We start from the raw sequence: 14,618 nt of genomic DNA on the forward strand, positions 1-14,618 counted from the left end.
GAAACAATGCAGCTAATAAGCCCTGGGTTCCTCTCACCTCTGAGAAATAGACCCCATACATGCCACCCACAACCCCAGTTCTCACTCAACTTCTTGTGGTGATGATACAGTTATTCTGCCCAATATCAAGTTTTACATAGAAAATTATAAATATAGTAAGAGGAAGAAAAGACAAAAGAAAAAAAAATATATATATATACATTTAAATTGTTATGTACAACCTTAAAATTCAGATATTTATGTTTCAGCTTAACTTTCAGTATATACAATGTTATGGGATGTGGAAACAGGACATTTAAATAGCCAATTAAAGTGATATGGAGCTTGTATGTGTAACTCTGAGGGGGGCAGACGATTCCAAGATGGCGGCAACGAAGACCACAGATGTTCCTGGGACCCATGGACCATGGGAGCTGGGAGATCACTGGGTGAGAGAGATCCGCACAGTGTGGACCATAGGTGGGTCTGACCTCTGGTCATCCAGCAGCCCACAGAGTACTGCAGCCCAGTCTCCAGAGCCTAGACCAGACCCTGGCAGCTGTGGCCTTGCTTGGCGGCTTGAACTCGGTATATGAGACTGAAATCATCCAGGGAGTGAAGCATCAGAACTCCTGGCCTAGGGAAATCTTAGGGAAACAGGTGGATCTGTCCTCAGACCCCACCCCACCCTCACCTCTGCACTCCATAGTGCCACATGGGGGCCCAAATAGCTGTGGACACATTGCCCAGCCAGAGCAGTGTGGTCTGAGACCACGGACACCCAGGCACAGCAGGCGGTCTGAGACCTAAGATGCTACCAGGAGGCACGGACAGTGGGAGCTACAGATCACTGGGTGAGAGAGATCCACACAGTGTGGACCACAGGCAGGTCTGACCTCCAGTCATCCATTGGCCCACAGAGGATGGCAACCCAGTCCCCAGATCCTGGACCAGACCTTTCCTGCGAGCTGCCAACTGTGGCCTTACGGGGCAGCGCAGACTCAGTATATGGGACTGAAATCATCCCAGCAGTGAAACATCAGAGCTCCCAGCATAGGGAAATCTCTGGGAAACAGGTAGATCTATCCTCAGACTCCCTCCACCTGCCTCGCGCCAGTCTATACAAAGCCCAGGTGCCACATGGTGGCCCAGGTGGCTGTGGACACATTTTCCAGCCACAGTGGCGCTGTCTGAGTGGGACTGGGCAGGAGCCTAGCTGACAGCCCCAGAGGACTGTCCTGGCACAATTGGTCACAACGGACCCAACCTAGCCAGACTCCACAGCCTAGCAGGGACTCACACACTCTTGGGAGAGGCTGGGCAGGCTGGAGAGGAAAGGGCAGAAATCTAGCCAACCAACAACAATCAGAAGGCAGTAGCTGCTCTCTCCCTGGCAGGCAGAACCTAGGCCCCACTACCTAGTTGGAGCAGGCAGAAACCTAAACAACTACTAGAAACTAGCAGGGGTTCAGGCACTTTAGGGTGATCTGAGCCTAGGACCCAAAGTCCCAGGGCCCAAGGGCAAGGTATTCAAAGCCCAGCCAAAGACAGGATAATCAGCTCTACGTACGCTACCTCAAACTGATACTGGAGCTACAGAGCACAAGCACCTACCTTGGCTTACCCAGTAGGGAGCCGAGGGAGTGGAGCAAAGTTTCTAGGAGCTGAAACCAGGAAGCCTGCCTGTTCCAGGGAAGAGTTTCCTGATCACCACAGGCAAAAGCCCTTGACCTATAATCACTCACAACAATCTGCTCTCAATGACCAGTAAAGGACACCAGAAGCTACGTCCCAACATCAGAAACAGCAAAATGACTAACGGCCAGTGTAAAAAACATAAACAACAGCTGGGCATGATGGAGCATGCCTTTAATCCCAGCACTCAAGTGGCAGAGGCAGGCAGATTGCTGTGAGTTCAAAACCAGCCTAGTCTACAAAGCAAATCTAGGATAGCCAAGGCTACACAGAGAAACCCTGTCTCAAAAAAAAAAAACAAAACAAAAAACGTGAACAACAAAACCCGAAACAATATGGCATCTCCAGATCCCAGCTATCCCAAAGAAAGCAACCCGGAGAACTCAAATACAATTGAAATACAAGAAAATGACCTAAAATCCTTAGTAATGAAGATGATAATGGAGGAAACGAATAAAATCCATAATGAAATGCAGGAAGAGGCAGCCAAACAGGTTGAAGACATAAAAGAGACCTATAGAGAGGCAGGCACTGGAAGAAACTCAGGAATATACAATCAGATGAAGGAAATCAATTAAGCAGTTCAAGATATGAAGATGAAAATGAAAACAATAATAAAAGCACAGACAGAAAAATAATAGGAATGAGAGAGCTTAGAGAAGAAAGCAAGCAACACAGAGGCGAGCTTCTCTAACAGAATCCAAGTGATAGAGGAATGAATCTTGGAACTAGAAGATTCAATAATAGATCTTGAAGCAACCATCAAAGAAAAGCTAAATCTGAAAATTCCTGACACAAAACATCCAAGAAATCAAGGACACTATGAAGAGACGAAACCTGAGGATAATAGGCATTAAGGAAAGAGACGATCCCCAACTCTAATGCCCAGAAAATATTTGCAACAAAATCATAGAAGAAAATTCCCCCAATTTAAAGAGGGAGATGTTTATAAACATACAAAAGGCCAACAGAACAACAAATAGAATAGACCAGAAAAGAAAAACTTCCCATAATATAATAATCAAAGCACAAAATATACAGAACAAAGAAAAAATATTAAAAGCAGCAAGGGAAAACGGCCAAGTAGCACATAATGGCAAACCTATCAGAATTACACTCGACTTCTCAGCAGAGATCATAAAAGCCAGAAGGGCCTGGACAGAGGTCCTGAAACTCCTAAGAGACCACAGATGCCAAGCCAGACTACTATACCCAGTGAAACTATCAATAACCATTGACAGAGAAAACAAGATATTCCATGACAAAAACAAATTCAAACAGTACCTATCCACAAATCTGACACTACAGAAGTTACTAGAATGAAAACTCCACCTCAAAGGGACAAGCTACAATCAAAATTACACGGGAAATAGATAACTACACTGCCGCAAAAGTACAACCACACAAACTTTCTACTGCAACCAACATCAAAATCAAGGGACTTAACAGTCACTGGTCATTAATATCTCTCAATATCATCTCAATTCTCTAATAAAAGGACACAGACTAACTGAATGGATACATAAACAAGATTCAAAATTCTTCTGCATTCAAGAAATACATCTCAGCCACAAGGATAGATATTACCTGAGGGTAAAAGGCTAGAAAAAGATATTCCAAGCAAACACACACAAGAAGCAAGCTGGTATAGCTATTTTAATATCTAATAAAAATAGAATTTCAATAAGACAACAAAAGGAGATCAAGGGGATCCAAATGGGAAAGGAGGAAATCAAATTATTCCTATTTGCAGATGATATGATACTGTACATAAGTGACCCCCAAAATTCCACCAGAGAACTTCTATAGCTGATAAACACCTTCAGCAAAATGGCTGGATACAAAATTAACTCAAAAAGCTCAGTAGCCTTCCTATATACAAATGACAATTGTGCAGAGGAAGAAATAAGGGAAACTACACCCTTCATGATAGGCACAAGCAATATAAAGTATCTAGGAGTAATTGTAACCAAGCAAGTAAAAGAGTTGTTTGGAAAAAATTTCAAATCACTGAAGGAGATTGAAGATGACATCAGAAGATGGAAAGATCTCCCTTGTTCGTGGATCAGGAGAATTAGCATAGTAAAAATGGTCATCTTACCAAAAGCAATTTACAGATTCAATGCAATCCCTATCAAAATACCTACATAATTTTTTAAAGACATTGAAAGATCAGTTCTCAAGTGGAAAAGATCAGTTTTCATATGGAAAAACAAAAAACCCAGAATAGCTAAAATAGTCCTATACAATAAAAGATCCTCTGGAGGAATCTCCATACCTGATCTCAAGCTGTACTATAGAGCAACAGTAATTAAAACAGCATGGTACTGGCACAGCAATAGGCTGGCTGATCAGTGGAATCAAATTGAAGACCCAGAAATAAATCCACACTTGATTTTTGACAAAGAAGCCAAATCTATTCAATGAAAAAAGAATAGCATCTTCAACAAATGGTGATGGTTTAAGTGGATGTCTACATGTAGAAAAATGCAATTGGACCCATATTTATCACCATGCACAAAACTCAAGTCTAAGTGGATTAAAGACCTCAACATAAACCCAGAGACACTAAATCTGTTAGAAGAAAAAGTAGGGAAGAGCCTGGGACTCATTGGCACAGGAGACAACTTCCTGAACAGAATTCCAACAGCCCAGGCCTTAATGTCAACCATTAATAAATGCGACCTCATGAGGCTGAGAAGCTTCTGTAAGGCAGGTGACACTGTCAAGAGAACAAAGTGACAGCTTACAGACTGGGAAAAGATCTTCACCAACCCTACATCTGACAAAGGTCTAATATCCAAAATATATAAAGAGCTCAAGAAATTAAACACCACCAAACCAAATAACCCAATAGAGAAATGGGGCTCAGAATTAAACAGAGAATTCTCAACAAAGGAATACCGAATGGCTGAGAAACACTTAAAGAAATGCTCAACATCCTTAGTCATCAGAGAAATGCACATTAAAATGACTCTGAGATTCCATCTTACACCCATCAGAATGGCCAAGATCAAAACCTCAAGTGACAGCACATGCTAGAAAGGATGTAGAGAAAGGGCAACACTCCTTCATTGCTGGTGGGAGTGCAAACTTGTAGCCACTTTGAAAATCAATCTGGTGCTTTCTCAGGATATGGGGAATAGGGCTACCTCGAGAGCCAGCTACACCACTCCTTGGAATATACCCAGAAGATGCTCCACTACACACCAACGACATATGCTCAACCATGTTCATAACAGCCTTATTCATAATAGCCAGAACCTGAAACAACCTAAATGTGCCTCAGTTGAAGAATGGATAAAGAAACTGTGGTACATTTACACTATGGAATACTACTCAGCTATTAAAAACAAGGAAATCCTGAAATTTGTGGGCAAATGGATGGAACTAGAAATGATCATGCTGAATCAGTTAACCAAAACTCAGAAAGACTCACATGGTATGTACTCACTTATAATTGGACACTAGCCCAACAGGGATATCCCCTGAAAGTCTTCACTTACCAAGAGACTGGGGTAGATGCAGGGACTTCCTATTGTGACTCTAGGTGAGAGAAGTATGGGAGAATGGGGAAATAAAAAGACCCAGAGGGTCCTAGAAACCTACAAGAAGAACAGCATGATAGACAGATCTGGATCCAGGGTGGTCTGCTCAAACAACTGCACCAACCAAGGATAATACATGCAGTAAATATTGAACCCCTACTCAGATCTAGCCAAGGGACAGGACATTATCCACAGTTGTTTGGAGATCAGTCACTGACTCTGACATGAACTCTGGTGCCCCACATTTGACCACTTCCTCTTGGTGGGGAGGCCTGTTAGCAGTCAGAGAAAGAATAGGAATGCTATCAAGATAAGACTTGATAGGCTGTGACCATATGGTGGTGGAGGAGGTCCCCTTCTGTCACAGACATAGCGGAGGGGAATAGGGTGAAAGAGGGAGGGAGGGAGGAATGGGAGGAGACAAGCAAGAGGATAACAATTGAGATGTAATCTGAATAAATTAATAAAAAAATAGTGGGGCAATAATGACTCATAAAGAGAGCACCAAGTATAGCTAGGAAGAAGGTGAAAGAGAAACCCACAGGAGGAGCTAACTTGCCAAGACCTTAATTTGGATTTCTAGCTCCAGACTAAGAAATTGTCTACTGTTTAAGTCCCACAGTCAGTGTGGTACAATTTAATGCTGTAATCCAGACAGTAGTGCCGACAAAGGATAGACACCGATAATCACGAAGCAAAACAACCCACATGAATATGATAAAGCTGTCCTATGGAAGAAGGATAGCTTCTTCAGTAGGCTGAAACCCTGCAACAGTAAGACGAGGTGCTAAGGGGTTAATCTGATAAATGTAATGCAACACACACACACACACACACACACACACACACACACACACACACACACACACAGAGCTAAGGAGCATTCATGAGGTCCTGGGCCCAATCCCCAGCAATAAAGGAAAATAAAAATGACAAAATTATTTTTTAAAAAACCTTTAAAAGGTAATTAAATATGTAGTAGAAATCAACGATAAAAGAAAGAAAGCAGACAAGAGCTGAAGCAATGGCTGGGGTAGTAAGTGCTTGTGCTGCAAGGACGAGGACATGAGCTTGTTTCCAAGTAGCAGCATAAAACTGGGTAAAGGCTAGCACTGGGGGCTGGGAGTAGAGACAGGTGGGTCCCAGGGCCTTGGACCAGCCAATATAGTCACTCAGGTTTGGGTTCAGAAAGAAATCTTGCCTTTAAAAATAAGGTAGAGTGTGAGAGAGGAAGACACCAGTGTCAGCTCTGGCCTCTATGCATGCTGTTTGTGCTATACACACACTATTTTTTCATTTAAAAAAAAAATGCAACCTAAATTCCTGCTTTCTAAAAATGAAGGCAAGATTAATTCTTTTGATTGTATCCTGAAGAGTGTTACGTGCTATGAGCTTCTGAAATGTGTCTTGGGGGAAAGGACATATACAGTATACATTGAAAAAGAGAACCATAGGGGGCTGGAGAGATGCTCAGCAGTTAAGAGTACTTACTGCTCTTGTCGAGGATCCAGGTTCAATTCCCAGCACCCACAATCGTCTGTTGCTGAGATCCTAGACTGGAATCCCAAGTGGCGCTCAGCCAGGTGAGCACTGAAGCCAAGAGGGCTCAGATGAGGTCACTCCTGGGACTATCCCACAAGTGCCAGCCGCAAAAAGAAATTCAAAAGCAAAGTTACACAAGGCCAGAGTGAACAGGGAGGTGTGGGTGGTAGTCTTGCCCAAAAACACAGAGCAAGTATGATAGGATAAGGCAAGGTCTTGCCCAGAGGGTTTCTGGGAAGTAGCACAGGTTTTTGAAAACTGCCGTAGACGTTAGTTGAGTAGAAGCAAGAAATCTGCTAGTGGGATTCTGGGCAGTGGCAAGGACACGAAGGCAATTTTTGAAATGTAAAAAGAGTGTAACAAGAAAGCCCTGGAGTCCATGCTGGACCTGTGCATCACAGTGCAGGCAAAGTGAAGCCATGTCTGCACCTGTCGCTTTCAGGGACACCAGGCAGGGACAGGATTTATGCAGACAGATGGCATAGTACAGGTTTTAAAATTCTGGGTCTCGTCCTCATCCTCACGTTCTGAAACCCCGGGCTTATAAGGGTATTCATTCCTCTAGTCATGCTGCAGATGAGGGAGGTCGAGACCAATTGACCTCACCTCTGCTCTATCTGTCTCGCTACAAAAAAAAAGTTGGGGCTCTAATAAATCAGGCAGGAGGGATATATCCATCTTGTTTCATCCGTGCCCATTTTCACCCCTCCGGAGAATCTGCTGCGTCTGCAGAAAGAGCTCAAATACTTATTACAAGTGAATGTTGCTGGGCCAGCCTTGAATCCTGCAAAATCGGAGGGGCGGTGAGTGGGAGTGAATTCAGAGGCAGGCTCAAGGCAGGCTGCTTCCCTTCCAGTGTGAGTCTTCAAAATGGGTCTGAAACGGCAGCTGATAATATTTATTTCAGGTCGTTTGCAAAGATGTCAAACCCTCACTGGTTAAAAAGACAGACCCCACCCCGGAGGCATGCAGAAGTAGGCAGTGATGTCCCTTATTGAAGGCTGAGGTGAGAACCCTGGTGAGAAATCACGGTTTTCTTTGCGGATCTGTTTTCTCTGTAGGTCCTCGGTGATCCCATTTAAAGTGACAACTTATAATTTTTCTAAGAGGCTTCCTGGAAACCTTTGGCGGATTTGCGGGATAAGGAGCTGGTGCTTTCATGTCCTGGCGCGTGTGTTTGGTTTGGGATTTGTCAGTCTGGGCAACCCAGAGCTCTGAGCAGCTTGAGCCTGGCAGATTTCCCCCACCTGCCTCCAATACAGCCCAGGGAGAACAGAGGCCCCTCGAAGCCCAACCCAGCACCTCCACTCTTTGCCCCTGGAACTGCGGCCTTTATTTCAAGTTTGGTCCCCTGGGGACTGAGTGGGGAATGGGGACAGCTGATAAGGCAGACACTATTGACTTTATGGGGGGATAGTCAATGCATTTACTTCCTACAAGTAAGCTGCACTCTTATCTGCTGCCCACAGAGCATTTAAATCCTGGCCAGGGAACCGGTAGATGACTCATGTTCTTATACAAAGACCAGCAAATAAAGGGGAGAAAAACAGTCCTACCCGCCCCTTTCTTTCCTGTAGTACCTGATCCTGGCCACCCCACCTCATCTCCCTCCATTTTCACCACTGTTCTTGGGTTTATTGCTTGAAAAATTGAAGTATTAACTGCTCCGGGCCTACAGAACTAAGGCCAAGCCAGCCTTGTTTTGAATGGTTGGCAGGCAGCTGGGCACACCCAGCACTGAGTGCCTCTCGAGTTGGTAACCATGAGGGGGGAAAAAAATGCCACTGACCTGAGGCAGTTATGTGCCCCACTTTACGCTCCAATGGTCAACATTTGCTCTGGACAGAAATACTCGCCTGGTCTCCACACCAGATGTCTCAGAGAAGACATAAATAAGTATGGGTATGGATACGGATGTGGGTGTGGAAGGGCAGGTGTTACCAAGGAGACATCAGCCTGGGTCCTGGAGAGTGAAAAATTGATGAAAGTCCTGATGCTCTCAAGAAGCTTTGTTTTTGTTCGCTACTGGTCCGGGGACCCTCTGGTCCCAGAGTCCTGGGCTCTGGTTCTTCCACATACTGTTTCTTCATAGCAGCACCACTCCAGGTCACTCGGGGGGCAGGAAGAGGCAGAATACGGGGCTGAACAGGTGAAAGAAGACAATTAAGAGCCAGGTATGGTGTCACATGCCTTTAATCCCAGCACTCTGGAGGCAGAGGCAGGCGGATCGCTGTGAGTTCGAGGCCAGCCTAGTCTACAAAGCGAGTCCAGGACAGCCAAAGCTACACAGAGAAACCTGTCTCAAAACAAAACAAAACAAAAACAAACAAAAAGAAGAAGAAGAAGAAGAAGAAGAAGAAGAAGAAGAAGAAGAAGAAGACAATTCAGATAGCCCATTGCAGAAAATTAGAGCCATGTGCTTCGATTTCTGTCCCTGAAACAAATGAACAGTTATTTGAATGTAAAGTTTCTGTCTTCCTTTCTTTTTTTTTTTTTTTTTTTTAATTTTGTTTTATTTTTTTATATTAAGACAGTCTTATGTAGTCTACTTTGGTTTCAAACTCCCTGTATAGGCAAGGATAAATTTGAACTTTGGATCCTCCCATCTCTACCATGTTAGTGTTGGGGTTACAGGCCTACGGCACCTGTTGTCAGTGTGGGGATGAAAGACTGCTAGGCAAGCACTGGACCAGCTGAGCTACACCCTCAGGCCTCTTACTCACTTACCACTTACTTCAGACACTCTCTCTATAATAAATAGCTCACAGAGTCTTCATAAAAACTGATGAAGTTGCTGTTTACAATTTGTAATTAAGAAAACCGAGGCCAGGAGAGTAAGTGTTCCACTTAGGGTGGCTGCTGGAAAAAGCTTACATTGTACAGATGTCAGCTGATCACCTCTAGAGCCAAAGCTCGGCTTCTTTTAGCTACCCCAGTAAGATGCCTCACACTTGCTATTTCTTAGTATCCTAATCAGTGAATGTTTATCACTCTCATTTAAAAGGAGGCATCTTCAGAGGCACTCCTGCCTGTCCAGGGCCTATGCGGACCCCATTTAGCAGACATTCTATGTGTTAGACTCTGGTTTGAAGATGCTAGCATGCCTTTTCTGGCCTGACTCAGAGAAGTCTAAAACGGACTGACCGTGAAACTACTAACTGCCTCCCACTGAGAGAGATGAAAAGCCTTGGCTTCCCGTATTCAGGCAGAGATAGCAGGCATGTCAGAGTATTTTCCCCTCAGTCCAGCCTGGTTTGCTATCTCTCTGGCTTGCATCCATTGATGCCCTTCTTATTTCTGGGGTGTTGTGAAGGAGCAGAGAGAGGCTCAGAAGACAGGAGCTAATTAGTCAGAGTCGCAAGCCATGGCCTGCAACACACCGAAGAGGGCCTGCAGCCTCTGCTGACCCAAGTGAGTTGGCTCAGTGCCCACGTTTTGTTTCTTTAAGTATGGGTTTTAGTATTTAACTTGTATATATGTATATACACATATATATACATATATATGCATATGTGTGAGAGACAGACAGAGACCACACCAGTGAGAGAACTTGAATAAAAAGCCTGAGAGACACTGATGCTTAGGGGAGGAGGGTGACATTCCTGGCCAGAGTCAGGGCCATCGTCCCCACTAACCTGCATTCCTGTCCCAGGCTCCTAACTGGTCTTCGCATCCTTCTGGTTCCTGCTCCTCCTCTTAGGACCTCAGCCCTTTCCCTGGCCTTGCAGACAGTCACAAGAAACAAGCTGTGTGTCTGCTGGCAGAAAGTTGGAGGGCTAGAGCAAGGAAACAAAACCAGAACAGTCACAGTGCTTGCTGGCATCCCAGGACCTGTGGGCATAGCACCCCTCAGCTATGCTGAAGTTTTACCATGTAGCAAATGACAGAGGATGAGATTTATTGTCAAGATCTCAGCACAGAGGTGTGGGGGATCCTTGGAAAAGGGGTACAGGGAATTTAAATTTACTAAGAAAGTTTCCTATGGCCAATAGTCACACCAGACCAATAAATTAACTGTAAAAGAGTGACCACAGGGCCTGGAAGAGGAGTCACTGGGTAAAGAAAGCATTAGGACAGGACTTCAGAGCCATGTGTAAATGCCAGGCAGATCTGTCTGCCTGCCTGTACTCCCAAAACTGTGAAGGTAATATGGGCCCATGAGAGCAAGCTGGCTAGGTATATGCATGAGCATCCTTCAGACTCAGTGGGAAACCCTGACTCAGTAGACATAGTGGAGAGTGATGGAGGATGACCTCTACCATCAACCTCCCCTCCACATGCAAAGACATATGTACCACCCACCCATACATGCCCCAAGACATGACACACACACACACACACACACACACACACACACACACTTGTGCATAATACACACATACACATGAATTGTTTTAAAAAATAAATTTAAAATGCATGGTTTAATTTGCAAAAGAAAACTTAAAAGAAGTTATAACCTTAATAGAAAGCAAAATAGAATTTGTGGTAGAAAGCTCAATAAAGAGGGTCATCTTTTATTGGTTTGGGTACATTTCTCTAAATCATCTGAACTCATGTGCATCTTTAAGCCACAAAAGTAGTTCATCAAAAGAATTATAAACCTAAAGCAATCTGGACTGGGTGGTGCCTGCCTTTAAAACCAAAACTTGGGAGAAAAGTCATGTAGAGAGGCCAGCCTGGTCTACACAGTTAGATGGCTTTGGGAAAACAAAAGTGACACTTCTGGCAACACCAGAGGAAAGACCAAATACAAGACACAGAGAGGCTTCCGCAGACTAGACTAAACCTTCCAAGACTATAGAGTACCCACCTGATGGGTATATAAGAACAAGGAGTGGACCCCCTCTTTTAGTGGCTATGAAACATTTTTTGGTTGTAAGCCTAGGCTTTAGTTGCTGAGTCATCTTTCCAGACATATGAAACATTAAAAAAAAAAGTTATGTTGTTCAAAAAATTCCTATACATGTGTGTATACACCATATATATATATATATATATATATATATATATCATATATTATATATATATATGAGCAAAAAATACTATGTACATCTTTGAGTGCGCCAAAAATGCACACTAGATACTAATAGCATTAGATGTCAGAGACAGAATGATCCAACCCTTGTCCCAGGCCAGCCTGGGCATCATAGCAAGATCCTGTCTCAAAAAAACTGAAATAAAATGAAAACCTATCCTATTGATTTATATGGCAAACAGCCAAAACTTATTTACGATCTAGAACACATAAAGGTAAAATATACCAGGATATGCTTGTAAGTTCTGCTAGGTATCAGGAGACAGCTCGCTCATATGATCGATATGTTGGGGATACATGTATAATGTGTGGTTGGGAACAGAGAAGGTGGATGACTGGATGAGGAGATGTGTGACACACCACTGACTGATATCTTGAAACCCAGAACTGAGGATTGAGACGGGGGTTCACCATGGGGGCAGTATATGAAAGTTTAAGACTGGTTAAGGCTGAAATTTAACCTCTAGTCAAACCCACCTGGGCTGGCGGAGCCTTCAGGGACGACTTGTTTTCTCCTGAAACTGATAGTTCTGCCAGTATTCACTGGCTAATCCAGACAGATCAATTAAAGCAGCAAGTCTAGGGAGGCTGACAGCATCAGGACCTGCCCATCTCCCTGGGCCCTCCCCAGGAGCTCTGCAGGTGCACTCTCTCCAGGGGGCAGTGAGAGCCATGAATAGTAAGCTGTTTTAGCTCAAGCACATAGAGGCGTTTAGCTGCCTAAACTTAATCCCCCAGTAATCGGATTATGTAAATTTCTACTCCAACCTCTTGCACCGCAAGACCTAGCCTCTAAAAGCTCTACACTGGGAGAAAGGGATGGGACCAGGTCCATCACTCTGAAGAGCCACCGCTAGGAAGATGATGTACCCAAATGGCTTTTAAAAGCATAAAGCCAACAGTAACATTTAAGAAGGTTCCAGAACAAAAGCCACCCCTCTTCCAGTGCACTGACACACTTACGTTGATTTCTCTGAGTCTTATCCTGTGTCTCAGTTCCTGTCCACTTGCACAGGTTTTCACTTAGCACCGGCCACATCTTCTTCACAAATGAAAACGTACCATTGAGAAAATCTGTCACCTCACAGCTTTTGGCTAAGATGTAGGGCAGTAGGCTTTTGTGGGACCTGTCAGAATTGTGATATAATCGAACAGGGTGGAAAAGGCGTGGACACCATAGAAACGGTTTTTCTCTCACAGCACACCGGAAGAGCAGAGGGCAGAAAGAGGAGCTGGCTACAGGTGGGTTTTGTGACTATTAGGTTATGTTTCTTTGCACAGATTGGCCAGCTCCTCTGACTCTTCCCTTCACTCCATCTTTATGCTACAACTAGGAGGCTGGGAGCCCCCAGCTGTACTTTCTGTCCCATCTTGGCAGCACCCTGTTGTCTTCCCATTCTCCAACCTCTCCACCAAGACGCCAGGCACCCAGGGCTCTGTCCTGGGTTCTTCACTTTGGAAGCCCTCTTCTTGGCCTCCTCCATTGCCTACCCTGTACCCACCTTCCAAACAACAACCTGGATATCTGGTGGAGGCCCTGAATTGATTTGCAGAAGCCCCCCCCACCCCCCGAGACCATTTTCAGTGTTGGTTCTGTGGTCTTTTCAAGTCCACATAATTAATATACAAGACCCTTCATTGAAATGAAATAGGCAAGAGAGTAGGAAGAAAACAGAGGAAGAAGTTAGGAGTCTCCATTTGTCCCTTTTCCTCAGTTCCTCAATTGTGGGAGCAAGCCTTGTTTCAAGGCCTTGTTTCAATACCATCCGCCCAGCAAACAAGAACCTTTTACTCCTTGTTCTAACTAAAATCTATGCTCTCTTTTACTCAGAACTGTCAATCTTATATTCAGTCTGTTTGTAATGACCTCTTCACCTTTCTAGCTCTGCCCACAATACCTGAGCTTTGTAATTCAGGCAGTACCTGTTTGATTTATAATAAAACTACTGAGTTTACAAGCGGGGCTTGGTGTTGCATGCCTTCCATCCCAGCACTCAGGATGCAGAGGCAGGCATCTGTGAGTTCAAGGCCAGCCTGGTCCAAAAAGTCTTAAGTAGCTAGGGCTCTACAGAGAAACCCTGTCTCAAAAAACCAAAAACAAACAAACAGAACTCTGCATTTACATAAGTGTAGGGGTGACAAGTACCCTAAGGGCTCAGTGCCTCACAGCATTGATCTCTCCATTGCATTAGGGCTCTGAGTGCTTTGGGGTTTGCTCCATGGTACCGTGTTACAGCAGCAACCTCAAAACCTCAAACTTGACTTTCTTTTCTTTTTTCTTTTTCTTTTATTGGTTTTGTTTTTGTTTGTTGTTGTTGTTTGTTTGTTTGTTTTGAGTCAGGGTCTCTCTGTGTGGCCCTGGCTATTCTGGAACTCCCTTTGTAGACCAGGCTGGCCTTGAACTCAGAGATCCGCCTGCCTCTGCCTCCCAAGTGCTGGGATTAGAGGCGAGCGCCACCACACCCGGCTAAACATGACTTTCTTGATGCTGGTTCAGCTGATAGTCATCCTGCTCGAGTGTCTGCTCACATTCCATGGCTGATGCAAGGCACGTGACCACACCTGGCAGTGGAACAGCCAAGTCTATTCTCTCCACCTGTACAGAGCTGCTGGGCACGTGACCACGCCTGGCCGTGGAACAGCCAAGTCTATTCTCTCCACCTGTACAGAGCTGCTGGGTACGGACCCAGCGTCCGGGTTTCTACAACACTCTCACAGAGAAGGGAACTAGAATGCAGTTGTAACAACAGTACAATCAACTACAATAAAAAACATATTAATACTATATCAGGTACTTGCCACTTGTGATCCTAAATACT

This window comes from Acomys russatus, chromosome 2 (genome assembly GCF_903995435.1).
Source record: "Acomys russatus chromosome 2, mAcoRus1.1, whole genome shotgun sequence".
In the NCBI taxonomy this organism is placed as follows: Eukaryota; Metazoa; Chordata; class Mammalia; order Rodentia; family Muridae; genus Acomys; species Acomys russatus.